Source organism: Giraffa tippelskirchi, chromosome 4, assembly GCF_054371585.1.
Source record: "Giraffa tippelskirchi isolate mGirTip1 chromosome 4, T2T-mGirTip1v1.2.pri, whole genome shotgun sequence".
In the NCBI taxonomy this organism is placed as follows: Eukaryota; Metazoa; Chordata; class Mammalia; order Artiodactyla; family Giraffidae; genus Giraffa; species Giraffa tippelskirchi.
The window spans coordinates 5,039,221-5,067,036 of record NC_137278.1 but is presented as its reverse complement, the minus strand read 5'-3'; the positions used below and the strand labels follow the sequence as shown (position 1 = coordinate 5,067,036).

At 52.5% G+C, this 27,816-nt stretch overlaps 1 protein-coding gene, 1 long non-coding RNA gene and 1 other non-coding gene across 3 annotated transcripts in view; 2 read left to right on the top strand and 1 right to left on the bottom strand.

Moving 5' to 3' along the window:
* The window catches only part of RAPGEF1 (Rap guanine nucleotide exchange factor 1), a 245,696-nt gene that overhangs the window by 201,000 nt on the left and 16,880 nt on the right, over positions 1-27,816 (bottom strand). The window contains exon 2 of the mRNA XM_081594660.1: positions 12,610-12,659. The gene's annotated coding sequence lies outside the window, so the exon portion shown is untranslated. The remainder of the gene's footprint in view (positions 1-12,609; positions 12,660-27,816) is intronic.
* Positions 4,920-4,992, top strand: TRNAE-UUC (transfer RNA glutamic acid (anticodon UUC)). The gene has a single exon. It is a non-coding gene; the product is annotated as a tRNA-Glu (tRNA).
* LOC145546786 (uncharacterized) lies at positions 5,967-8,852 on the top strand. The gene is made up of 2 exons (XR_014083270.1): positions 5,967-6,479; positions 7,778-8,852. It is a non-coding gene; the product is annotated as an uncharacterized LOC145546786 (long non-coding RNA).

Genomic DNA, 27,816 nt, shown 5'->3' with positions numbered 1-27,816 from the left:
AAAAGAAACCTTCATTGTGATGAGCCACTGAGATTGGGAGCTGCTTGCTACAGTGGCCAGTCAGCCCTGAATACACAGCGGCCCAGGAGCTACGATTCTGGCAGCAGCAGAAACACGGCTGCCAGTCTGTGCGCTCACTCTGTGCCCTGCACACCCAAGGAAGCTGGCTTGTCTCCAGGCTGGTGCTCCTGCAGGACCACAGCCAATCAGATGTGGTGACCTTGATCTGGGTGAGGTTACTTTTATAGAGTGGTGGGCACCTTTCTCTCCTCATGGAGATAAAACAATGATACTAAAAAGCCTTGCAAATAGGGAGAGGGAAGCCCCCGGGCAGCCCACCCTGGTGCCAGTCCGTTGGTCTTGGAGAGGCAGGACAATCATCTCAGGGAACGTGACCTTGAGGGTTTGTCAATTACAGGCTGTGTGATGCTGGATACATTACTTAACTCTCCTCCCTGAGCTTCAGTTTTCTTATCTGTACAATGTGATCAAGAGACTGTCTATGCTAGAGTTGCTGCTAACCTGGGGTCTTCAGCAGTGGGGCACCCCTTCCTGGAGGGGCATCACATTACAGGGTCACTTCTCGGTCACTTATTCTCAGCACTCTTACTCCTGGAGCCATACCCCTTCTGAAGAAACCCTGGCCCCAGCCCCGGCTTCCCAGGCACCCTGGGCACCGCTGCCTGCCCCAGGGAGCCTGTGTTCATCAGACGAGGCTGAGCCACCCCTTTCTTTCCTGCGATTCTGACCTAAGAGGAACTGGGGTCAGCAGAGAGGGCGTGATGAAATGCTGCCGGGGGCCATGTCAGGCCACGTACTGGGAGCAAACAGAGGACTCCAACGGGAGAGAAGCGTGCACACCCATGAAGGGGGAAGCCCACGTCTCTAGGAGACAGTCTGCCCTGTAGAAACTTCCGGTGTTCTGTGTCTGCACGGGCCGGCTGGGGCGGGCGGCGGCTAACAGGCTCAGTCTTAATTACAGCCTGGCTCCTGACCACCTGAAGTGTAGCCGGCGAGGCTGAGGAGATGGGCAGTGAACTTCAGCGAACTGAGATAAACGTAAACTTGGCTCACGGTGATCCTGTTAAATTCCTCTTAATTCAGGTGTGGCCAGTGGCTGTCATCTCAGACAGTGAAATCCTAGTGCCTCCTCGCCACCCTCCAGCCCCTGCCCCCTGATTAAGCTGCGCTGGGTGGGGTGTCTCAGGTGGGGGCAGGGTCCCCCAAGGCTCTGGTGTGTGTATGTGCGTGCGTGTGCGTGCACATGCGTGCAGAGAGGGAAGGACATGACAGTCTGGAAGGCAGATGGCTGTAGATCACACCAGGCAGGTCTGACGGAGAACCAAACGGGGCCCACCTGTTCCCTTGCACGGGTGTGGCCTTGAACCTCCGCTTTTACAGTGTTTCCCTGCGTAGAGCTCTTCATAGCCGAAGCTCCAAAGTGAGCTGCTCTGGGAATATGTCTCCCAGGCCATGAATCCCTTAACCAGCATCACTGACCCCGTGCCCTCTCTGCCCAGCTCTTGGTCTTGCTCCTCCCTCTGACAGCTCTGGGGGCAGCGAAGGGAAGAGGTGGGAGTAGAGTCTCAGGTTTTCTGGGCACAGACACCTGCTCAGCGCCTGTGCTGCCCTGGGTTTGCTGGGCGACCCTGGGCAAGCCAGTTAACCTCTCTGAGTCTCAGCTGACTCTGTCAAGAAGGGGAGGGGAGGCACAGGGAAGGCCTTACAGGGGGCCAGGGGCTGGTTGCTGGGTCATACCACACGTTGCCTGCTGAGCCCAGAGACAGCCAACAACTTGCTTATAATCACACAGCCCATAAGGAACAAAGCCTAAGTCTCAACCGCCGTAGCCTGGTGCCTTTGCACTTTGGGAAGGAAGGCGCTCCACGGACAGTGTGATCTCAGTCCCAGGCTAACCTGTAAAAGCTGCAGCAGGCGATGCGGGCTGACGAGCTGCAGAGAATGGGGGAGCATGGCGGAGAGACGTGGCCCTAACGAGGACCTTGGAGCTGGAGCAACTAGGGGGCTCCCGGGAAGAGAATTTGGAGGCCAAGGGGGCTGTGTCCCCACCCTCCCACCTTGGCTGAAATGTCAGCAGATTCCATGATCCTGACCGAACCTTGGTTTTCTCGTCTGCAAAATGGGATAACCTTAGCAACAAGGCTTCATGATGTTGTGAGAATTTGTGAGAATTCAGGAAGCTGTAGTATTTAAAGCCAGGGCATAGTAGGTACGCAATCCAGCAGGTGCTGAGAAAGAGCTGGGAAACAGTCTCTTGGCACCTCTCTATGCTCCTAAAGCAAGGCTGGGAGAGACCCTACCGGGGGAGCCCTGGATAGGAGGGGACTGGTGCTGACCTTGGGTGACCTTCCAACTCTGAAAGGCCGGAGGATCCCGGAAGCTCCCGATCCTCCAGTCAAAGGTTTAAACACTCACCGCCCCCACCCGCTGAAGGAGCACAGGGAGGAGGAGGAAGTCTCTTGGCTTCTCTCCACCCAGACTTGCCCTGGGGTTCCTGAGAACCTTGAATTCATTAGTGGCTGCAGCTCTGAGCCTTGATTAAAAAGATGCTGTCTTTTCCCCCCCTTTCCTCCTCAGTTCTCTCCTGAGCAGTGATTTCAGTTTGCAGCTGGCTGTCTCTGGGGTGGAGAGGAGGGTGGGGCTGGGGTTGAGCCCCGCAACCAAGCCTCCTCTCCCCCGGCCGCCCCAGCCCCAGCTGCAGGCGGGATCGGACACACCTGCGGTGCACATTGATTGCCTGATTAAGGGGGAGATTGATTGGTCCTTGCTGTCATTAGCATATAGTTAGCAGTGACCTCTCTGCTTGGCCTCCGGCTGGTGGCTCTGACCTGAATGGATCAGCGAGCCTGATGGGAACCTGGTGAGAGGAGGGGCAGGGCGAGGGGGGGAGAGCTGAGGCTTCCCAGAGCCTGGGGGGAGTGGAGGGGGAGGCCCCTCACCTAGCCCAGCCCAGGACCTTCCACTGTGACCAGTGGACCTCAGTTTCCCTCGCTTCTTAATATGAATCTTTTAAAAAATTTTAATTTATTTTTGGCCGTGCTGCACAGCATGTGGGATCTTAGTATCTCCATCAGAGACTGAACTCGAGCCCCCTTGCGTTGGAAGCGGGGAATCTTAACCACCAGACCACCAGGGAAGCCCCTTTCCTGGCTTCTTCATGGGGAAACGGACTGCAGCGCTTCCTAAGAAAGTTTCGTCTGAATCAGCGAAGAGCAGAGCCCCTCCTCCCTAAACTCCCCGCCATCTCCCCCGCCTTCCCAGCCCCTCTGCCCACCGGGACTGAAGGTCCCTTAAGTGGAGCTCTCCTTCCTCTTGAAAAAGTCCTTTCGCACCTGTTGTCCCGCAGAGAGAAGCCAGCTGCTGGGGTGGGGGTGGGGGTGGGGAGAAGCCTGGTGTCTCTGGTCGGAAGGTCCCTGGGGCACCCACAGACCTAGATATGCACCCACATAGCACTTGGGATCTTTGTTGGGTGGGTGTCTCCACGTAGGGTGCTGAGGGCGGGGTCCCTGGTTTACCCACATCTGTGGTCCAGCACAAACAACGAGGTGGGGGGGTGGTGCATATTACCCCCCCCCCCCCCCCCCCCGCCAACCACCAGAAGAGAAGGGTTTGAAGCTGTCAATCTTATTTGCAAAACAGAAACAGAGACACAGACGCGGAGAACAAACATATGGACACCGAAGGGGGAAATGGGGATGGGGGATGAAGACTGACTATATACACTACTGACACCCTGTATAAAATAGGTGACTGATGAGAACCTCCTGCACAGCACAGGGAGCTCGACCCAGTGCTCTGTGGCGACCTAAATGGGACGGAAATCCAAAACAAGAGTCCTCTGTGTACACGTAACTGATTCACTTCGCTGTACAGCAGCATTGTAAAGCAGCTATAAAGTGAAAGTCGCTCAGGTGTGTCTGACTCTTTGCAACCCCATGGAAGGGTCCATGGAATTCTCCAGGCCAGAATACTGGAGTGGGTAGCTGTTCCCTGCTCCAGGGGATTTTCCCAACCCAGGGATTGAACCCAGGTCTCCCGCATTGCAGGCGGATTCTTTACCAGCTGAGCTACCACGGAAAAAAGTAGCTATACTCCAATAAAAATGTATATATTAAAAAAAAAGGGTACAGAAAACTAGCTCCATACAGTGTAAAACGAAGCCACTGTTCTACCTGCTCAGTGGTAGTGGAATTTGAAACTTTTTCACGAGGCAAAAATTGTAAACGCCATGTGCTCTGGGAGGATGGGGGTGGGGGGTGACCCCAGCGCCCCAACCCCGCCTGATGGAATTGCCCAGCCTCGGTGGGTCACTCCCCACTGGTCCTCAGAACAGCACCCTGGGCAGGGCCTGGAGAGGGAGCACATGGTGTGGCCTCAGCACAAACTCTGGGCTCAAGTTTGAACCCAAGAGGCGTCACTTAGCGACGCTGCCACCTGCAGCCTCACAAGCTCTCCAGGCGTGGCCTTCCCCATGCGGGACATGGGCTGATGTTACTACCCTCAAAGGATCTCTGAGGCGCTTAAGGGAGGTCACAGACGTGTGGCGTGGAGTGAGTGCTCACAAATGATGAGCCGTAGAAGGGGGCTGCCTGTGGTTTCACCTGGCGAACGAGCATACAACGCCATATGACATGCTTTGCTTATTGACCTCCTGCAAGCACACACTTTAGAAGCAAATATAAAGGATGACATGAGTCCTGTAACTATGGGCAACTTGTCTCATCCATCCTGGTGTTGGATGATGCTGCCCAGTACCCAGGACCCTGCAGGTGTGCAGCTGGTGGGCGGAGTGAGGCACCTTGGACTCAGGAGCTCCAGAGCTCTGTCCCTGGGGGTCTGGCTCAGCCCTGTGGGTTGGGACACCTCTTCCAGGGCTCTCAGAGGTGACAGAGGGGGAATTCCTGGTGGTCCAGGGGTTAGGACTCCACATTTTCACTGCGGAGGGCCCAGGTTCAATCCCTGGTCAGGGAAATGCTAAGTCGCTTCAGTTGTGGCCGACTCGTGCGACCCCATAGACGGAAGCCCACCAGGCTCCTCCGTCCCTGGGATTCTCCAGGCCAGAACACTGGAGTGGGTTGCCATTTCCTTCTCCAATGCAGGAAAGTGAAAAGTGAAAGTGAAGTCGCTCAGTCGTGTCCGACTCTCAGCGACCCCATGGACTGTAGCCCACCAGGCTCCGCCGTCCATGAGATTTTCCAGGCAAGAGTACTGGAGTGGGGTGCCATTGCCTTCTCCGGCTGGGGAACTAAGACCCCACAAACCATGTTGGGGGGGTAGTTATGAGGGGAGCAAAAAATAAAATGAGGGCTTTCGTGGTAGCTCACTAGTGAAGTGGGCCTGCGAATGCGGGAGACATGGGTTCGATCCCTGGTCTGGGAAGATCCCACATGCCACAGAGCAACTAAGCCTGTGCGCCACAACTACTGAGCCTGTGCTTTAGAGCCTGGGAGCCGTAACTACTGAGCCCACGCACCGCAAGTACTGAAGCCTGTGAGCCCCGAAGCCCATGCTCTGCAACAAGAGAAGCCTCCGCAATGAGAAGCCCGCATCACAGCTGGAGAGTAGCCCCTGCTTGCTGCAACTAGAGAAAAAGCCCACACAGCAACGAAGACCCAGCACAGCTGAAAATAAATAAAACAGCACACATTTATTAAAAAAAAAATAAAGAAAAGGGAAAGAAAGGAGCCAATGATGAGAATGAAGTCAAGCCCAGACACTCTTCCAGCTCTTCAGAAGGGAGATTTCCACCTGGCCACGGGGAGGGGCGTCCTGGGCCAGTGGACGGCAGTGGGGGCCTAACAGGACAGCAGGCCTGGCGAGCAGGCCTGGGCTGGGCAGAAGTCCATGTCCCGGCCACACGCTGGCATCCCTGGGGGATGGAGCCCGTGAGACTGGTGGCCTCTTGGGTAAGGTCATGCCTTCCTTTGCCAGGTCTGCTGTGACACAGCACTGCAGGCTGGGCAGCCTAAACAACAGACCTGATGCGAAGAGCCGACTCACTGGAAAAGACCCTGATGCTGGGAAAGATTGAGGGCAGGAGGAGAAGGGGACGGCAGAGAGTGAGATGGTTGGATGGCATCACCGACTCAACGGACACGAATTTGAGCAAGCTCCAGGAGATAGTGAAGGACAGGGAAGCCTGGCGTGCTGCAGTCCATGGGGTTGCAAAGAGTCAGAGTTGACTTAGAGATGAAACAACAAAACCACAGACATCCATTGTCTCTCAGCGCTGGAGGTCAGAAGCTTGAGATCTGGGTGTCGGCAGGCCTGGTTCCCCCCAAGGGCCCAAGAAAGGACCTGTTCCAGGCCTCACTTCTCGGCTTGTGGACAGTCAACTGCCCTCTGTGCACATGTCCCTTTTGTACGGACGTCGAGTTGGAGCACAGCCCGCCCGAACAACCTCACTCTAACTCTGATCTCTACAAAGACCTTGTCTCCAAACAAGGTCATATTCCCAGGTATGTAGGGTTAGGACTTCACTATATGAATCGGGGCGGAGGGGGTGGCATATTTCAACCTAGAACAGGTCACTTTGAGCGCAGAGCGAGGGGACAGTGAGGAGGGCTGTAGAGTGCCTCCAGCCTGGTCCAGCCCGCCGATGAGCAAACAGAAACCCCTGGGATTCAGGAAGCAGCAGCTCGTGGGGGCGAGATGGCGTCCAGCTGTTGGCCGTTGGCCCCCAGGCTGCGGTGCTGAGAGCTGGGAGCCTCCAGCGGGGGTCTGGCAGAGCCGGGCGGTGCCAGCCAGGGGGGCGGCCCCAGCTGGCTGGGCCGGAGAAGGCTTCCTGTGAAGCTGCAGGCTTTGAAACCTTGACTAATAAGGTTTTCTTCTCTTTCTAAGTTGAATGAGTCAGTAGCTTCATATAGGACCCCATCTGTCCGCCCCATCGCTGCCAGTCGGATTCTAGGCCCTCGGCCAATTCAAAAACCAAATCAGCTCAGGAGGAATCTGCTCGACAACTCGTTTTGCGAGTGTTCTGTTTTCCCTGCTGGAAGGGAGGCCTCTTGACTGCCCTTCTGGGTCCTGCCTCCGGAATGACTCTAGAATCCTGCAGCCAAGCAGCCTGGGTGGTGTGTGAATTAGCACCAGGAGGTGGAGAGCGGTCAGCAGACATATGTCAGCCAGATAGAAGGGAGGCACTTTCCACCAAGTTGTTCAAGGTCAGGAGGAAGGACCACAGCCATCTGGGCCTGTCTCAGGTTTACCACTTGGTCCCTCATCCGGTGAGCCTTTCTTTTCCTGGATGTCTCTCCCCCAGGACTTTGGGCCCCTGGGGGACAGTGTCCAACACGCGTCATTAATAATTGTGGGACGACGAACAAATATCCAGGGAATGAAGGAGCCAGGGCACCACCAGGACTGGTCACAGGTGGGTTTGCAGTCTCTTGGTGGGGCCCTGCCTCCACCCTGCAGCTGGCTGACGGCAGTGCCCTGGGATTCCCCGAAGCCAGATACACTGCTGGAGGGGAGTGTGTGTGAAGGTGGAGGCCCCTGAGGGCAGGTGCCACCCAGAGGCCAGGCTCCAGCAAAGAGTAAGCAAAATCTCTTGTGTGGGGTTTGTTTGGGGCGGCGGGGAGTCAGAAGAGTGGAGCAGCAGGAACCATATGTGCAAAAGCCCTGTGGTGAGGGGTCCCAGACATGGAGGGTTCAGGGGGCCACAGGTCAGTGTGGCTGGAGGCAGGGCAGGGCCAGGGGAGAGGCCTGCAGGACAGTCTCATGAATTCATCAGATCTTCAATGAACGCCGCTGTTTTTAGGATCCTCACCGCGTTCGGTCAGAGCCTGGGCTCTCTCCTCCCCTCCCCCAGCTGCCGACCTCTGTCTTTTGATGCTGATGTGATCAGACCTCATCTGAGCCTACCTATCCGGTCTCCCCTGACTCCCGGCTGGCCCAAGGCCAGTCATCCTGGGTGCTCATCAAACCTCACCAGCTTCCCTCGGAGCCTGACTCCTGGTTGGATGTCACAGTCACTTCTGGGAGTGTCTGAATCAGTGCCATGTGCCCGCCTGGCTGTAGGATTCCCCGGACGGAGACATCATCTCACCCAGTCACTGCTTGTTCAGCTTGGCTCACCGAGATGCTCACAAACCCCTTCTCAGAGGAAAGAGTGATACCACCAGAGGGGGATCTGGTGCTCCTTGGAGGGGCTGGAACTCCTGACGAGGGCGGTCAATGGTTAGAGTGTGTTTTCGAGGGCGGTCAATGGTTAGAGTGTGTTTCTAGGTTCAGCTCTGGGTTCAGATTTCTGTCCTGCCACTGATTGGCTTAGTGGTGGCCTCGAGTAAGTCCTGCAACCTTTCTGGGAGGTATTGTCACCTGTTCCCTGTGCAGGGCAGTGGAAGGAGTCACTCAGAAGATACGGACAAGGAACCCTGGGCACAGAGCCTGGCACGGGGTGGGCTTGGTAGGCAGTGGTGGTCCAGCCACCAGGGAAACACTGATCAAAACCACCAGCCCTGGCCAGGCAAGACAGTGGCCTCCTGCACGAGTTATCTTCGACAGGAGGTCCAGGTAAGGAACGTGGAACTAATAAGCGACCCCCAACCGGAAGAATTCGGGAAAGGTCAAAAGGAGAGAGGAGACACCAGTCCATACGTCCTGCCAACCTCCCAGAATCCTCCTCGCTGGCCTCCATCTTGGCTGAGCGACGTGTGCACCAGCAGGAAGGACCCCGAGTCAGAATGACTGGCCAGAGACAGCCCGCAAGCTCACCCCTTTACTATAAAACCCGAGACGTGAACCACGTGGAGAGCAGTCCTCCTGAGTCCCCTCACCCTCGCCCCTCACCCTCGCCCCGGCACCCCTTCCCAATAAAGTCTCTGGCTCTGTCAGCACGTGTGTCTCCTCGGACAATTCATTTCCCGGTGTTAGACAAGAGCCGCTCTCGGGCCCTGGAAGGGGACCCCCTTCCTGCAACACAGCGATTCCGCCAGTCCCCCCACCCCCCTCAGGCCTGGCCGCAGCTCACTCTTGCCCCAGGGTGGGAGCCGGGGACCTCTGATGGTGCCCCAGAGCCGTGCAAAGCGGCAGCGGCCCCGAGCTGGCGGGCCCTGTGGAGACCTGAAAGGCTCCGGGCTCCCGGCTCAGCTGGTGGCAATGGCTCTAGTTCAGAGCAATGACCCTCTAGGTCCAGGGCCAGCGGAGCCTTCCGAGGAACCACAGGGCAGGGTGGGGGCGCCCTGCAGGAAGCGGGCTGCCCAGGCCTGCCCAGGGACTGTGCTGGAGCCACTCAGACCCCAGGAGATGCCCAGCTGCCACGTACACCAGTTGCATGGTCTCGAGGGGCTGACTTTACCTCCGGAGGCTCCGTCTCCTCATCTGTGAGCTGGGGGTAGAAACCCCTGCTGTGCGCCATGAGAGGATGCTCACAACGGCCAGCCGGGCACCATTTAGGCCCTGAGAAGTCCCAGTTCCCAACTCCGCCCACAGCCTCCCTGCACCGTCCTCCTTCCCCTGGGGTTTTTGTCCCCATCACCTCCGACCTAGAAGCAAGGGCCTTCTCCCTGTCTTAGGCGAGGACCCCAAGCCCCTCTGATAGCAGAGTCTAGGCACAAAACAGCTTCTCCCGAGCAGGAGGCAGTGTTGACAAGAGACACTTTGCTAACAGCCACGGGACTATAGTAGTAGCATTTATTCTCAGTCGTGTCCGACTCTTTGCAACTCCATGGACTACATGGTCCATGGAATTCTTCAGGCCAGAATACTGGAGTGGGGAGCCTTTCCCTTCTCCAGGGGATCTTCCCCACCCAGGGATTGAACCCAGGTCTTCTGCATTGCAGGCGGATTCTTTACCAGCTGAGCCACAAGGGAAGCCCTGGGAACTGGCTAGTAATTTTGACATTTCAGGACTGGGCTTGGGGCAAGAGATTTTCAGGCTGAATGTGAAGAAGGAGGTGGTGGGAGAAGGGAGAGCGAGGAGGGGGCTGGTGTCCCCCAAAGATAAAGTGTTAAATGCCAGCTTCTCTACTTCCTGGCTGTGTGACCTTGGACAAGCCTCTCGACCTCTCTGAGCTTCCTCCTTTGTGAAATGTGGGTGGTAACTGGTGCTGGGGCTGCACTAAGGACCATGTCACACGCCCAGCCCGTCCAAGCCGCCGCTGCTGCGCTATACCAGGAGTTGGCAGTGTTCGAAAAATTCATCAGCCCCAAACCCTCATCTCCCCAAAGGCAGCAAGGCTGTGCAAATTCAGCTTGAGGCCCGGGGAGGGGCAGACATTCCCAGACTCCTACCAACCTGGCTGCTTTGAGAAAAAAACTCCTCACTTCCTGCCCTTGGACTAGCTGACCATGCTCACGGCTGGACTGGCTTCACGGGAGGCCCCGGTACGGCCACGGGACTTGGCCAAGGTCACCGTGTCCTGGAACCTCTGCTTCTCCATAAGCCAGGCTGCCTTCTCCCAGGGCTGCCGGTGTTCCCGAGGGCCTGGCTGCTGAGAGAGCTGGGGAGAGGGCCAGATGGGGTGAAGCGTGGGGGCGGGGCCCTCTGGACAGTCAGCATCTCGAGGCCGTGGGACAGCTGGAATTTTCCAGGACTGCCTGCAGGAGCGGCGACCCTGGACAACCTGCCAGTCTGTGCAGAGCTCTTGGCTCTGACCCAGCAGCAGCTTCCAAATGCTCCGAGGCGGAGGGCACTGGGAGGCAGCCCAGGCTCCCCGATACCCAGGGGGTAGGGAGCTGCCTGCCTCTCCCAGAAGGTGGAGCTGACTGAGGGGCATCTCTGTCCCCACCTCCGCCTCCAGGGACAAGCAGAAAGGCAGGATGAGGCGAGACACAGAGGGATGGAGAGGGGAGGGGGAAAGAGAGACGGGGTATGGGGGCCGCCTTGGCCATTAAGCAGGTGGGAGGGAGGTGGCCTGGCTGTGTCCCCATGGATGTCACCACACGCTGTTATGGCCAGGTCACAGTACTTTCCCCATGAAATGGCCAGGGTGTCCACACCCTCCCCCCACTCCCAACACCATTTCCCTGTGGGGGTTGCCACCATCCTGGTCGAAGCATTAGGTGACCAAGTGACCACTGTCACACCCCTATGACCATGTCCCAGGCAGGGCCCACCCCTCCTCCTCCAGGAAGCCTTCCTGGATTGCCCTCAACCCCACCGAGTACCTTTACCCCTCTGGGCCCTGCCACACTCCAAGCTGTTGCCACGAGACATATGGAGGGGTCACTTCACACCCACGGAATAGGGGACCCTTCCCAGTGAACCGTCCAGTTCTGAGGGCCTGACGGGGTCCAAGCAGCTTAAGCCAGCATCCCGAGATGGACCACCTTTCCTCCACGTGTATCCGACACGCTGGGGGCAGGGAAGGAGGGGGAGGGGAGGAAGAGGTGTTGACTCTTAGGCTGACTGGGTGACATGAATGACACAGGATCGCTCTTTAGTACACTGAGTAAGAAAACAGCACAGGTGCCCACCAGTTTTTGAGAGCTTCTCACTTGCAGGGGCCAAGCTCAGTGCCCTCTAGGTGTGCACCTCTGAGACTGGTCCGACACTGTCCCCACCGTAAAAACAGAGGCCTGGAAGCGTCCAGGGTCTCACCATCATGGCAGGTGCTGGTGCTCAGTCAATTGGGGGTTGCTGGGGGGAGGGATTTGAAGTCAAATGAATGACCAGCCCATCCCCTGCATTCACCCCCATTTTAGAGACTGGAAAACAGTGGCCAGTGAATTCAGTGACCACCTGGAGGTATCACGGGTAATCGGCAGATCTAGAGCCTGGGGTTCTTCCTTCCAACTGGGGATGGCAGATATATCACTGGCCAGTTCCCATGAGTCCATCTGGCTGCCTGGAGCCTTGAGCTAAGAAGAATTCAGAAAAGGTTGGGCTCAGTGGGAAAGGGCTCTGGGATTGATTAGCAATGTCTGCCAAGGGTGCGGGCAGGAGAGCAGTAGCCTGCTTGTAAGATGCTGCCTGCTGGTTTACACATCCCACTGGCCCTGAGCCGATGGACGCCCTCCCCTCCTAGTAGCCAAGAAGTCTATCTGATGTCCCTGGGGGCCTCAAAGGCCCATCAGTCCTAGAGCTACAGGCTGGGGGCTTCACGGAGGACTCAGGGAACCGTGACAGCCTCTGAGGACCCAAGCTGGCGCATCCACTGGGCATTAGCAGTGGTGCCCTGGTGCCTGAGGCTTTCTGCACTTTGGGTTTTAGCCTGAGCCACAGCAGGGGGCAGGCTGGGGGTTTTAATAAACCTTGCCGGAGAACATCATTAGGAGCTGGTCTATATTATCACAGAAGAACTCCCCCGGGACGTGAAGACGAGGAGGGCCACTCAGAATCTACTGCACCGTTTTCATCAGAGCCAAATGAAATGCAAGCTCCAGCCGCCTCTGGCTCCTCAACCACAACCTCGGGCTGCTCCTGCATCTCAGAGCTGCAATCATAAATCTTTCTCTGTGAAGCTTGCGGACCTGCTCCTCCCCGATCCACTGTGGGTGCTGGGAGGCCGCCCAGGTCCTAGTGACAGCGTGTGTATATCATGCGTGTGTTGCAGAAAGAAATGAATGAGTGTGCAAACACGGCACTGGACCGGCTTCGCTGTGTAAAAAGTGTTCGTCTCAGAAATCGGTTTTCTGCCTTTGTCCTACCTTACAAGTCTCAGGAAAGGGAGCTCAGTCCTCATCCATAGCGGCGGGATCTGGAAATGGAAACAAACAAGAGACTAAGAAAGGCAGTGACGATGGCCAGCACAGTCACGGGGACTTCCCGCCAGGCTCTGTGCTAAGTGATTCTGGTTAATTTCTGCAACAACCCCATCCACGGATGGGGCAATGGGGGTCCAGAGAGGGTACATAACTTGCTGGAGGTCACACAGTAAGAGACAGAGCTGGGATTGGTGCCACTGGCTTCTGCAGCCTCTGTGCTGGGACTGGGCTGCCCCCAGCTTTGGTGTCTGAGGCTACAGTGCCGGCCCCGGGTCAGGAGGGGAGGCCGTGGGGGTGGGGCCTTCCCAGTTCCTTCCCGTGGTCCCTCTTGGACTTCTGGTCTTGGAATTGGACACTGAGCCAGGGCTGGGTCTCACCCTGGAGGTTCCAGACTTTCTGAATCGCCAGAACCTCTGTACTGGAGCAAAGATGTGGTGACACTCTGGTCTACTGGCTTGTTGCCAGGAGTCTGGATTGCTGTTGGAAACAAATATGTTCTACTGGGGGCCTCATGGGACAAGGTGAAGAAGGCGCCTCAGAGGTCACTGGGGTCAGAGGTGTCAAATAAGGAGGAAGGCCTCTGCAGGGTATGTCTAAGTCAGAGCACGCCCCTTCTTTCTCCCCCTAGTTTTTGTTTGTTTGCTTTTAAGTGTAACACACATAGAAAAGCGCCCAGAGTGTACATGAATATGTGAATGAGTGCCCACGAATGCATGAGTTTATACACACTGGACATCCACGTAGCCAGCACCTCAGAAGGCCCCTCCCATCTATGTGCACGTCAAAAATTTTTTACTTCTTTGGCTATACTGGATCTTGTTGAAGCACGCAGAATCTTTCATTGTGGCGTACAGGCTTACTTGCCCCGCAGCAAGTGGGATCTTAGTTCCCTGACCAGGGATTGAACTGGCGTCCCCTGCACTGGAAGGTGAACTCTCAACCACTGGACCGCCAGGGAAGCCCCTACGTGTGCACTTCTTGTAAGGGGAATCGTGCGGCGTGTCCTCTTTGTGTGTGGCTTGTATCACACAATACCACAATCACGTCTGAGAGAGTCACCCCTGTTGCCTGCTGTGGTATATGATTCTTTCTCCTTGCTGTATAGTATGCCTTTGGGTGGGAAAACAATGTTTTATCCATGCTACAGTTGTTGGGCTTCTAATTAGAAACTTAGTGCTCCTATGAATGTTCTGATGCGTGTCTTTTCCTGAACACACTTAAAAGACATTTATGGTTGGAGTGAAACTGTTGGGTCATTGGGTATGCACATGTTCCATTTTGCTAGATTGGCTGCACGGTTTTCCAAAGCGTTGTTCCAACCTGCCTCCCGCCAGCAGTGCGTGAGAGCTGTGGCTGCTCCACGTCCTCGCCAGCTCTTGGTGTTCTCTACCTTCTCATTTTAGCTCTTCTGGGGGGTACACGTTGGGATCGCACCATGGCTGGCCTTCGCGTTTCCCTAGTGGCCCGTGAGCCTCATGTTATATGGTTATTGACCCATTCTTCTCCTGGAATGTTTGTCTTTTTCTTACTGGTTTCTAGCAATGTTTAAATCAAGTCCTTTTGCTGCAAATAACTTTTATGGATTGCCTTTTCCTTCTCTTAGTAGGTTTTTCTAATGAATACTCTTACAACAGTCCAATCTGTTAACTTTTCCTGTTTATGCTTAGTGTTTTTTGTGCCCTGTTCAAGACAACTTTGCCTACTCTGAGGTCACAAAGATGTATTCGTTCAGTTCAGTTCAGTCGTTCAGACGTATCTGACTCTCTGCAACCCCAAGGACTGGAGCACACCAGGCTTCTCTGTCCATCACCAGCTCTTGGAGCTTGCTCAAACTCATGTTCATCAAGTTGGTGATGCCATCCAACCATCTAATCCTCCGTCGTTCCCTTCTCCTCCTGCTTTCAGTCTTTTCCAGCATCAGGGTCTTTTCCAATGAGTCAGTTCTTCACATCAGGTGGCCAAAGTATTAGAGCTTCAGCTTCAGCATCAGTACTTCCAATGAGTATTCCGGACTGATTTCCTTTAGGATGGACTGGTTGGATCTCCCTGCAGCCCAAGGGACTCTCAAGAGTCTTCTCCAACACCACAGTTCAAAAGCATCAATTCTTCAGTGCTCAGGTTTCTTTATGGTCCAACTCTCACATCCATACATGACTACTGGAAAAACCATAGCTTTGACTAGACGGTCCTTTGTTGGCAAAGTAATGTCTCTGCTTTTTAATACTCTGTCTAGGTTTGTCATAGCTTTCCCTCCAAGGAACAAGAATCTTTTAACTTCATGGCTACAGTCACCGTCCACAGCAATTTTGGAACCTAAGAAAAAAATTCTGCCACTGTTTCCATTGTTTCCCCATCTATTTGCCATGAAGTGATGGGATCAGATGCCATGATCTTAGTTTTTTTAAATATCGACTTTCAAACCAGCTTTTTTCACTCTCCTCTTTCACCCTTATCAAGAGGCTGTTTACTTTCTCTTCATTTTCTTCCATTAGCATGGTATCATCTGCGTATCTGAGGTTGCTGATATTTCTCCTGGAAGTCTTGATTCCAGCTTGTGATTCATCCACCCCAGGCATTTCGCATGATGTACTCTGCAAAGAATTTAAATAAGCAGCGTGACAATATACAGCCTTGTTCTTCTCCTTTCCCAGTTTGGAACCAGTCAGTTGTTCCATGTCCAGTTCTAACGGTTGCTTCTTGACCCGCATATTGACTCTTTGTATTAATAGTTTTCATTGTAGAGGTCTTGTGTGTCTTCATTAGACTTCCGACTTTCAAACTGACAGCTAGTTCACAAGAGCAGAATAATGACCAATCCCAGACCTTGCCCATCTGCCCTAAAGATACAGCTGCTCCGCCCCAGCTAGTGGGCTTGTGGGAGAGGGGCCCATCATGACCAGATATTCTTCATTTGCTTTCTTACTTTTGGCTCAGCAGAGTCTTCATGCCTGCACTGGCTTTTCCCTAGTTGTGGTGAGTGGGGGCTACTCTCAAATTGCAGTGGGCTTCTCATTGCAGTGGCCTCTCTTGCTGGGGAGCACAGTAGATCCTGTGCATAGGCATCAGTAGTTGTGGCTCTCGGGCTCCAGAGCACAGGATCAATAGTTGTGGTGCATGGGCTTAGCTGCTCCTAGGCATGTGGGATCTTCCTGGACCAGGGATGGCACTCATGTCTCCTGCATTGGCAGGTGGGTTCCTTACTACTGAGCCACCAGGGAAACCTGACGGTCTTCATTTCTGTTTTGAAACTTGGACTTTAACAATCCTAGACGTTGATGTGTGTGCAGAAAACAGGTAGTGGTGGCCTAGCAGGCCTGAGACAGCTGCTCTTTGAAAGGCCTGCCTGCAACGGGGGCCTTGGACTGGTGTCTGGGAGCCTGGATTTTGGGGGAGTGCCCACCACTCCTTCATGTATAAGTGGCTCACTGAGCCCAACCTGTTGGTGCAAACTATGTGCTTTATGCTGAACACCTGCCTTCCTTCCGGGAGTCTGGCTTTCCGGTACGTGCTGGGCAGAAGGTGACCACGTGACCAGCCTCCAACAAATTCCCTGGGCGCTGAGTCTCTAAGGAGCTTCCCTGGTGAACGACACCTCAGGAGCGTCCCGCAGGACTCCACTGCTGAGGACTCTTGGGGGTGCACCCCTGCTTCCTCTGGACTCTGTCCCCTTCGCCCCCCCTTTGCTGGTTTTGCTCTGTGTCCTTTAACTGTTGTAAGTCATAACTGAGATGCAACTCTGTGCTGAGTCCTGCCAGGCTTTCAGTGAATCAGCCTGAGGGATTGGTATCTTGGGAGTGGCCTTGGGTCCTCCCGACACAGAGGACCAGAGCTTCCTGCTCCGGGGCCAAGGCTGCTTCCAGGAGGGTGTAACTGGTGGGAGAAGAAGTAGAAGGAAGCCAGTCACATTTCACTTTCTGACGGGAGAGTGTTTTTGATCTAATGTTGTAGGAAAAAGAAGTGGGTATGGAGCAGTTGGTACCACACAATATAATTTCATTTCATAAATAGGATGTCTCTCTCAGCATTAAAAATAAGGAAATTCTGACTCACGCTACAACTTGAATGAACCTGGACGGTATTATGCTAAGTGAAACAAGTCAGACACAAAAGGACAAATACTGTATAATTCCAGGTGTATGATGTCCCTAGAGAAATCAAAGCCACAGAGACGGAAAGTAGAATGGTAGTTGTCAGGGGCTGGAGGAGGGACATGGAGAGTTAGTGTTGAATGGGGACAGACTTTCAGTTTGGGGAGATGGAAAAGTTCTGGAAATGAATGGTGCTGACGCTGCTCAATGCCACTGAACGGTACACTTATTAATAATGGTTAGAATGGTAAATTTAGTGTTATACATATTTTACTACAGGCTTCCCAGGTGGCGCTAGTGGTAAGGAACCCACCTGCCAATGCAGGAGTCATAAGAGATGTGGGTTCGATCCCTGGGTTGGGAAGATTCTCTGGAGGAGGGCATGGCAACCCACTCCAGTACTCTTACCTGGAGAATCCCATGGACAGAGGAGCCTGGTGGGCTACAGTCCATGGGGTCACAAAGAATCGGACACGACTGAAGTGACTAAACAACAACCCATATTTTACCACAAATACAAAAAACAGGATCTCTCCGTGTTCACATCGCCACAGTCCTGGGAGGGCACAGACTGACCCACTCCTTCACGGCTGTCACCTCTGCGTGGAGGGACTGTGGGAGACGGTTCTCTTTCCCCTTATCTATTTCCTGCCTTTTTTGGCTGGGATATATATTGCTTTTTGAATGTGAAAAATTTCAAATACAGAAAAGCATGGAGAGAAAGGAAAGGAACATTTGTGTCCGTATTACTTTTGTCATTTGAAAAATCTATTAATAATAAATACTATGAGGGAAAAAAAAAATCAATGTCCTCCACCAACAGGAAGACTGGAAAAACAAGGACAGCCCCCTTGTTTAGCAAAACACCAAGCCATACTCCAACTGGAAAACGCCCTGTGGAAGAGGCCCGGGCCTCTTCTGAGGAACCGGCTTCTGGCTGGGCAGTGGCCACCTGGGTCTCGACTGAGAGGATTGCGTGGATTCCTGGCCATTGAGACCTCCAACTTGGAACCCTGGGGGGTCTGGGGGCTGGACTGTTACGATCCCAAGTGGTTCTGACAGTTCACCGGGTTAGGGAACCCACCTCTCTTGCTTCTGTAACACTGTGTTTACACAGATCTTCTCCACCGGCTGTGGTTCTGTTCGTGTTTGGTTTGGATCCTGACCTAAGTGTGAGAGCCCAGAAGTGGGGCTGTCCCCTGCTCCAGGGGAGCTGAGTAGGCAAGACGGGATGTGTGGGCCGAGTCCATCACCTCCAGCCACAATGGCCCAAGGCGCTCGCCCGATCGCCCTGCAATGTAGCTGTGATTCTACAGGGGAGGGCAGGGCTCGGGCAGCTGAGTGACCTGCCGAAGGTCACCCCCAGTGGGTCTGCAGGGTCTCTGAGGGGCTGCAGTCCCCCCACTCCATAGGCCCTCCGGAAGGGCGTGCTCAGGCTCACCGCAGGGAGTGGGCTGTGCCCTGTGGCCCGTCTCTGACTCAGGCGGACCCTGGACCACTTTTCCGAGGACCGCGCTCTCCCAGCCCTGGAACCTCGCTTCAGCTCCTCTCTGCCTCCTGGGGAAACATCCGGGGGGGTAGCTTCCAGCAGAGGGACAGGCAGGGCCCAGGCCCCGTCGCCCCACCCATGCGCCTACTGCCCACACCCTTCGCTCCAGCCCCGTGTCGCCCCCACTGCCGTGGGAAGGCCTGCTCCAAATTCACGGCTGCTTGGGGGCTCATGAATTATGCACGGGCCCCAGATCAATCCATCAGCACCCTGTCAGGGAGGGATCAAAGGCCCCGGCGGCCATCTGACAGCTCTCTCTGCGCGAGGAACGGAGACGTGGTGGCTTTCAAGGCCCGTGGTGGGCTGTGCGAAAACAGCCCTTCGCCGGTGCCGGGGGAGCCCTGGGCGCTCTGCTCCCCACCCCTCCCGGTGCCCTGGCTCTCTGTTTCTCTGCCAGGCGTGAATCTGACAAATGTCTTTAAAGGTAAGGGAGGGGTAACATGTGTTTTGAGCACGTTCCAAGATGCTCCTTGTGAATAATTGATGCCAGCGCCAGGTTTGTCATGAGAAGGTCACCTTGGGTGGGGACGGTTTCAGCCACATCACAGGCTTCCCACGGAGTTGACAAGACGGCCCCTCTCAGCCCAGGCGCCACCCCCCTTCCATCCACCCCAGGACTGGGGGTCTGGCTTCTGAACAGGAGATTCTGGGGTGTTCTGTCCAGGCCCCAACAGTTGGATGAGTGGAGGAGGGCAGGGAGGAGCCAAAGCGAGAAAGTGGAGGCGGGTAGGTGGCCACCGGGCACTCCTACCCTTGGCAGAAGCTGGAGATGGACCTGGAGGGTGAAGTATTTGTAGCAAATAACCACACACCGTGTGGCTCAAGATGACAGAAACGTGCCCCTTCTCTGTTCAGGAGGCCAGCGTCCACTGTCAGCAGAGCTGGTCCCTTCCGGAGGCCTCAGGGCAGAATCTCCATCACCCAGTGTCCAGAGGCTCCAGCACGCTCCGCCTTCCTTGGCTGGTGGATGCATCACTCAGGCCTCTGCATTCATCTTCATGTGGCCTGGTCTCCTGTGTGTTTCTGTATCTGCGTCTCTCCTCGCTGGACTTAGGGCCCACCCCAATTCAAGATGAACTCAAGAGTCTTCTCTTAATTCCATCTGCAAAAACTCTTCTTTGAACAAGGTTGAGCTGAGGTTCTGGGCAGACACATCTCTTGGGGGCCACCATTCACCCCAGTTCAGTGGAAGACACAGAGGCTTGAGCCCAACAGGGACGGAGCCACCTGAGCCTCATGGCTACTATGACCATCTCCTCTTGGGGCACAGCTGGGCCCACAGCCTCGCCCGGGATGGAGTCCCAGGACCCTGTAAGTAAACCTCTGGGAGCCGCTGCTGGCCCAACCCCCCGCAGCAGCCCAGCGTGCCTGGGTTCCAGCTGCTCTGCCTGGGACAGAATGCTGTGGTCCCTGGGTAGCAGATGAGGACTGGGAAACTCAGGCAGAGGAAGTGACTCTCCCAGAGAACCAGGCCAGGGAATGGCCGGCTGGGTCAAGGTTGGCATAAGGGACCACCTTTCTCTGGAGTTGCACCGCCCAGCTGTGCTTTGGCCTCTCTGTGCTCCGTCCACCCTGTGGGGCATTGCTGGTGATGCTGCTTTTAGCCATGTTCACCCCCAGCCTGTTCCGAACTGGACAGTTGCTTGAGTTTATTTCAGGCCCACCTCCTCAAAGATTCATACTCCACGCCCAGAGGACAGGGAGGGTATGTTTGAAAACTGAGAGATTCCACCGGGATCTCTGTAACAGAACATAACAAAAAGTGAGGGGATCCTCCTGAGTTTGGAGGATAGAAAACTCAGAAAATCCCACCAAGAAGCTCTCCCTGATGACGCTTCTCCACTGGGTTTCAGGACTGTCTCCCTTTTGTTGGGAAGACAAGAATCATCAGTTTCCACCTGTTCCTTCTGATGACTGCTTCAAGGATGCCGGTTTCAGCATTCTGGCTCCTCCAAGGGAGGACTAGGCAATGTTGGTTTCTAAACATGGCGTTCACTCCTGCTTGCAAGACCATCCATCATTGTGTGCAAACGGCTTGCCTCCTAAAGGCCACATTATGAGAAGATGCCAATAAGTGTATTCACATTTGCCGTTGCTCCATCAGGGCAGCCACGTAGGAGCATCTGCTGAATCCAGACTTCTGTCCACATCCCCATCTGCTCCTCTATCCTGCTTCATCGATTGTAGATTGAGTCTGTCTTGGGTAACCAATGGCCGGTGGGTTGCTGGGCCTTTTTTTTTTCTTTTAATTTTCTGTATCAGGTTTAATTAAACCAAGGTGTGCCTGACCCTGTCAAATCATATCAAAACAGGTCTCCCTACTGCAGGAGGAAAAACATCAGCATAAATTATTGACTAATCTTCATTCAAACTAATCTATCAATGACTTCCTCTGGCTCGGTGGACCTGGGGAGCCCTTAGATATTTCAATGCAAACAACATGTGAAAGCTTCATTTCAAAGAGGTCTGAGATGCATTCAATAGCAGTCGATGGGTTCAGCAGCCAGTGGGGGGCTGCCTCTGAAATGCTGAAGTGCAATCATTCACTTTGGCCCCAGTTCAGCGGTTGTCCATGGTGTGTCTTGTCTTCCTGTCGAGTCAGTGAATTCTATCTGGCCCCTGCTCTAGAAAGAGGGGGCAGCTAACAGCTCAGTGAGGGGAGGGGAGGGACAAAGACAGACATATGCACAGAAAACATGCAGATATAACTTGCCGAGTGCTATGACAGAGGTATCGCTGAGTAATATTGATAATCACACAGAAGCCTACTGTGATCATATGAAGAGCTAATGTTTAAACTGTTTTGGAGAAGATATCAGGAGCAACTTCATGTAGATAAATTTGAAAGCTGGATGAAATAGACAAATTATTTTAAAAATATAACTGATCAAAATTATCGCAAGAAAAACACTTAACCTATTAAAGAAATGAAATCTCAAATTAAAACTACCTGACAAAGAAATTTCCACATGGCTTCACTGGTGAGTTCGACTAAACATTTAAGGGAGAAATAACCCCAATTTTACAGACTCTCGCAGAGAGAACAGAAAGAAGAGATACTGCCAAGTCATTTTATGAGGCTAGCATAACCTTAATCCTGACAAGGACATGACAATGAAGGGATATTATAGATCAACTATTTTCATGAAAACAGATGGAAAAATACTTAGTGAAATATTATCAAATCAAACAAAGCAATATCACAACCAAGTGGTATTTATTAATAGGAATGCAAAGTTGGCTTAACACTCAAAAATCAATCATAATAAAGGAGAAAATATATGCTCATCTTCATTGATGGAATTCAATACCATCCATGAAAAGAAAACTCTCAGCAAACTGGAAATAGAAGGGGACCATAAATGATACATATTAAAAATCTACAGCCAACATCATTACTTAATGGTAGATTACAGAAACTTCTACTTCCCCTAACCCTAATTCTGAGACCGGAAGTGAAACAAAGGTTTCCCACTGCTATCACTTTTATTCTACTTTCTACTGGTAATCCTAAACAATGCAGCAAAGCGAGGAAAAAAGTATAAGGATTGAAAGGAAAAAACCCTGCAAACCTTTTGTAGCTATAGATGATATCACCATATACACTGAAATTCCAACAGAATAGACAACAAACTACAGGATTGATAAGCAAATGTAGCAAGATTCTGGAAACAAGGTCAGAATATTCTTTTCTTATTCCACAAACAAACAAGAAATGCAATAGAAAATAACATCTACAGTAGAATAAAAAATAAGGTGCTCAGGGTTCAATCTACATACAGATATACAAGACCTACCACTATCTATACTGAATAAAGCCGGCAGTCCACTTAGCAGAGTTGTACTGATGCCCATTGCCCAGTTTGGATACTGTAGTATAATTACGTAAGATGTCACCACTGTGGGACCCTCAGGCGAAGGGTAAACAGGGCTCGCTCTACTGTTGGATTAGTCAAAAAATTTGCTCTGTAACATCTTACGGGAAAACTAGAATGAACTTTTTGGCCAACTCAGTATTTCTGCCACTTCCTATGAGTCTATCATGATTTCAAAACAAAAGACTTTAAAAAGTACACACTCTTTGACTTCGGAATCCTGTTTCACGATTCCAGCCTAGGGAAAAATTAAAACATACTCAAAGGGTTAGCTAAAAGGATACTGAAAGGTTGCTGCTGAACCACAAAAGACACCGGGATTCTTGGCCTCCAGAGGAGAAGAATTCAATCCGGGGCCAGAGACGAGGCTTGATCGCTCAGAGCTTTTGTGTAATAAAGTTTTATTAAAGTATGAAGGAGATAGAGAAAGCTTCTGACATAGACGTCAGAAGTGGGCAGAAAGAGTACCCGCCTGCTAGTTTTTAGCTGGATGTTATATAGTTACTAGCAGTCTGTTAATGAAAGAAATCAATGTCTTAAAACTCAGATAATGGCACCAGGCCCCTCACCCACAGGATGTATGTTGGGATAATCTTGGCACAGAGTCAACGGGGCCATAAAACGATTGACTTGAATCTTGTAGAAAGGCAGATTACCATACAAATAGTTTCGTTTACATAGATTAGGGGAACAATGTCTGAGTATAACATACTGGTGTGTCAAATCAGTTCTGAGCCTTTAGGCAGAACCGACCTGAAGACAGAGTTTGGGGTAAATGCACAGTACATTAACATAGCTTAAGACAAACATTTCCCATAAGAAAAATGCACTGGTTAGCTCAAGATCTGAGAAAAGTTAAGTTCAGGTGGAACCAGGTGTCATTATGGCAACACAGTATTTTAAGAGAAACCTCTTTTTAAATTTGTATAGAGAAGGGGAAAAAAATATAACACTATAGTTTGTTTCCTCCTGCGGCTTAAGAGAGAGATAAAAAAATGTCTGACACTTGCAGCCTATTTCCTCCGTTTGGAGACCCCTGGCCTTCCTGCCTGTTACCCTCTCAATACTGTAATTGTGTGCTGGGACTGCCATAACAAAGGGCCACAGACCGGGTGGCTTTAATAACACAGATTTATTTTCGCAGCGTTCTGGAGGCCAGAAGTCCAAGATCACGGTGTGGGCAGGGTTGGCACTTTTCGAGGCTTCTCACCTTGGCTTGCAGACAGCCACTGTCCCGCTGTGTCCTCACGTGAGTCTCCATCGGTCTGTGTTGTGTCCCAACCTCCCCTTTATAAGGACAACAGTCACACTGGATTAGAGCCCATCCACACGACTTCATTTTACCTCAATGACCTCTTTAAAGGCCCCATCTCTAAACAACCACATTCTGAGATACTGACAGGAGGACTTCAACATATGAATTTGGGGAGGAGGGGCCCAATTCAGCTCACATTATTGTATCCAAGCATTGTCTCTAGTAAGGAAAAACTGAAAACAACCTACATGTCCACTAACGGGGGGCTGGCAGAGTGAACTGGGGGGCAGGCATTGTGATGGGAAGCTAGGAGTTTATTTGAAAAGACAGAAGTGTACGCTTATTAATGTTTAAAGAAGTGCTGGTGAGTAAAAGAGCCAGTTACAAGATGGCATATAATAGTACAACCTGATACTTGTTAAGGAAAAAAAGTCTGTATCTATCTGGAAGGTTTGCATCCCCATAGTAATTATGCTTCTTGCTTCTTGCTGTGATTATGAGGAATTTTTATTTCTTTTTTTGTGATATTTTCTATTTCTTGGCCTTTATATAAAATAATTAACATGTATTATTTATGTAATAACTTTTTAAAAACTTATTAAAAAAAGAACTTTATAGCACATTTTATTGCCCTGGGAATTCACTAGATAAAATCACAGAGAGAAATTCCAACAACTGACAGGGTTCTTATTTGTAAGCAACAGAAAGCGTTTCTAGCTGATTTAAGCAGAACATGAATTCATTAGAAGGCTGCGGGGCTCACAGATTCTCCAGAGGAGGCTGAGGACCCAGCTCAGAGCCCGCGAGGCTGGGAAGGAAGATACGAAGCCTACGGGGTCAGTGAAGACACTGCACTGCCGCTGGGCAGGGGATGCTGTGGGTGTCCCGTCACATCTGCTGGACGGTCATCACCCATCACCAACACTGATTCTGCAAGGCCCTCACCGCTGGTCTCCGGTCAAGGACAGAGAGATGCTGCTGATGGGCTGTCTGGGACACATCCGCCAGGTTCCTTCCTTTGACCCAGGAAGGCGTTCCCGGTGTTGGGGACCAAACAAAATGGCACACTCGGCCCTTATGAACCAAGAACAGGGTCAGCAAACTATGGCCCATGGGCTTAATCCAGCCCAAAGTCTCTTGTACAGCCTATGAGCTGAGAATTGTTTTACATTTTAAAATACAGTAGTAAAAAAGCAACTAAAAGAAAAAAAATATTTCTGGACATGTAAAAATGTAGAGGAAGCATCATTTCAGTGTCTATGAAGTTTTATTGGCACATAACCATGTCACGTGTTGCCATATTGTCCATGGTTGCTTTTGCATGATGATGGCAACTTCGGCAGGGACGTGCAGGGTTGTAAATATTCATGATCAGGCTCTTTACAGGAAGTCTGCCGACCCCTGACCAAGAATGATGACTCTCTCCAGCCAAACTGTACTCTGTTCATTGCTCTCGTTCGTAGGGACCGAGGGATCTTGTGGGGCTCATGACCGGGAGGGGTGTTGGGTCTCAGAGACATGAGCTAGTCTTCACATTGAGCTGCTGTGAGTGGTCTCAAGTGTCTCCTGGCGTCTGCTTCTCATCCTGCGTCTCAGCAGAGCTCCTGCTACCCTCCGGCTCCTACATCCTCTTCTCTAGAGCCTGGCCCTGTGGTTCTTGGGTTCTGCTTTCTCACAGCTTCTGAATGCTCCTTGCTCCAGATTGTTTGTGTCCCTTCCCTGGCCCTTGCTTCACCTCATGACACCCTCTCTCTGCATCTTCTCAGCTCGCTTCTCGGGTTGGTCCAGCCTATCCAGGCAAAGCATCGTACACCAGGTCCCCTTGTGGGCCAGTGACCAGCAAGGGCCTGGCCACTCTTGGGCCCCTCAGCTGTGGCTGGAGGGGGAGCCATGAGATGCACGGCACGGGCACTTAGCGCTGCCCACATGTAGGGAGACGTTCCCCTTTGAAGATGCTGGGGGTTGGCAGATACCACCATGGAGATGGTTGGGTGGCATCACTGATTCAATGGACGTGAGTTTCAGCAAACTCCGGGAGACAGTGAAGGACAGAGGAGCCTGACGTGCTGCAGTTCATGAGAGGTCACGAAGTGCTGGACATGACTTAGTGACTGAACAACAAGAAGAAGCACACCATGGAGTGATGCAGACCAGAGACACAAATCCTGCACACGCTGTGCTGGACGCAGAGGTGCGGAGGAGGGCCATGCAGGACTACTGACCGTGCACCCTCCCCATGGACTGAACCGTCTGCTCATCATATAGCCGTTAAGGAGAGCACGGGGCTGGCCGAGCCTGTCCCCTTTCCTCCCAGGCACATGGCTAGATGACAGTTCCTTGCATCCCTTGCAGTTTGGTGGGACCATGTGCTGAGTTCAGGCCACTGAGTTCAGTGCAGACGTGAGAGAGGCCACTTCCAGGGCTGGCTCATAAAATCCTCCTTTGTGGACTCCATGTTTTCTCCTTCCCAGCATCTGCCTGCTGGATGCTGAGACCAGGGTAACCTTGGAAAATGCTACATGTAGAAAATGACAGAGTTCCTTTGACCCTGGGTCCCTGAGTCACTGTGTGGAGCAGAGCTCTTCCTGGCTGTTGGCTGCACTTATGAGTGAAATAGTGACGTGAAAGTCACTCAGTCGTGTCCGACTCCTTGCAACCCCATGGACTATACACACAGTCCATGGAATTCTCCAGGCCAGAATCCTGGAGTGGGTAGCCTTTCCCTTCTCCAGGGGATCTTCCCAACCCAGGGATGGAACCCGGGTCTCCCGCATTTCAGGCAGAGTCTTTACCAGTTGAGCCACAAGGGAAGCACTTATGAGTGTAGCAGATTAAAGATGGTCACAAATTCTGTGAACTTTTCCCACTGAAAGGAGGAGTCTATATTTTCTCCCTTGAAATGAGTGGGCTTGCTAACTGTTTTAACCAATAGAACACGGTGGAAATGACACTGTATCTATTGCTCGCCCCACTCCACTTCCTGTTTCTTGGAGCACATGCTCTCGGGGCTGAGCTGCCATGTGAAGAGGGTCTACCCTGTTGGGGAGCCCACACAGAGAGGTCCCAAGACCATAAGGAGACCCAGAGACCACAGGGAGAGGGAGGGGACCAGCAGAGGCCAACCTTTCAGCCATCTACACCAAGATACCAGGCTGGCGGGTGAAGCCATCTTGAACCCTCCAGACAAGCTCAGAGACCAACTGAATGCCACAAATGATCTCAGTCAATGCCTCGTGGAAACAAGACCGCCCAGCCGAGCTCTGCCCAAACCCCTGGCCCCCCAAATCATGAGGTTTAATAAAATGGTTGCTGTTGTGAACCATTGTTTTCAGAGTAGTTTTTTTTTTTTTTTTTAATAAAGCAGTAGATAACTAGAACCAGGAATGAGGAATAAATTTCTTTTATGTTACATCATTGATATTTTGGGGTTTGTGCAGGTGCTGGGGTTCCCTGAACTAACTTGGGAGATGCAATAATTAGGTCTGCATTACAAGTGAGGCTTCCCTTGCGGCTCAGCTGGTAGAGAATCCATCTGCAATGTGGGAGACCTGGGTTCCATCCCTGTGTTGGGAAGATCCCTTGGAGAAGGGAATGGCTACCCACTCCAGTATTCTGGCCTGGAGAATTCCATGGACTGTATAGACCATGGCGTTGCAAAGAGTAGGACATGACTGAGTGACTTTCACACACACACACACACACACACACAGGTGAGGCAGGGATGTCTTGCCCAGGTTGATGGATGGGTGGCAAGTGGTGCAGAGAGGAAGCAGCTCAGGTAGGCTGGTCGGGGCTGGCTCAGGTGGCTGACTCTGCCCTGGCTGACCACTCAACCGCTAAGGACATCCAGGTCTGCTCTACCCATGTTCACTCCAGGGTAGCTCCTTTTTAAAGATTTTTTTCAATGTGGACTATTTTTAAAGTCTTTATTGAACTTGTTATAATGTTGCTTCTGGTTTTTTTGTTTGTTTGTTTGTTTTTTAGTTTTGGTTTTCTGGTTTTCAGGCACGTGGGATCTAAGTTTCCTGACTAGGGATCGAACCTGCAGCCCCCTGCGCTGGAAGGTGAAGTATTAACCACTGGCCCACCAGGGAAGACCCCAGGGGCAGCTCTTTGTAACTTGCATCGATTGTGTCAGCTCCAGAGGCCAGCCCCGCTGCACAAGCACAATTTAAGCCTGTGCTCCTGGTGAGTCCGCTTAGCTCCAGGGGCCCAAGCCAGTCCCACGGCCACGCTCAAGGTCAAGAGGACGTCCATGCCACCTACTGGGAGGCCACAGCGAGGAGTGAGGGTATGTAGGGAGGGGAGGAATCGGGACCAACAATTCAATGCATCCAGGAGGCTGAAATCGAGCTGGACAGGAAGATAAGCAGGTGACTTCAA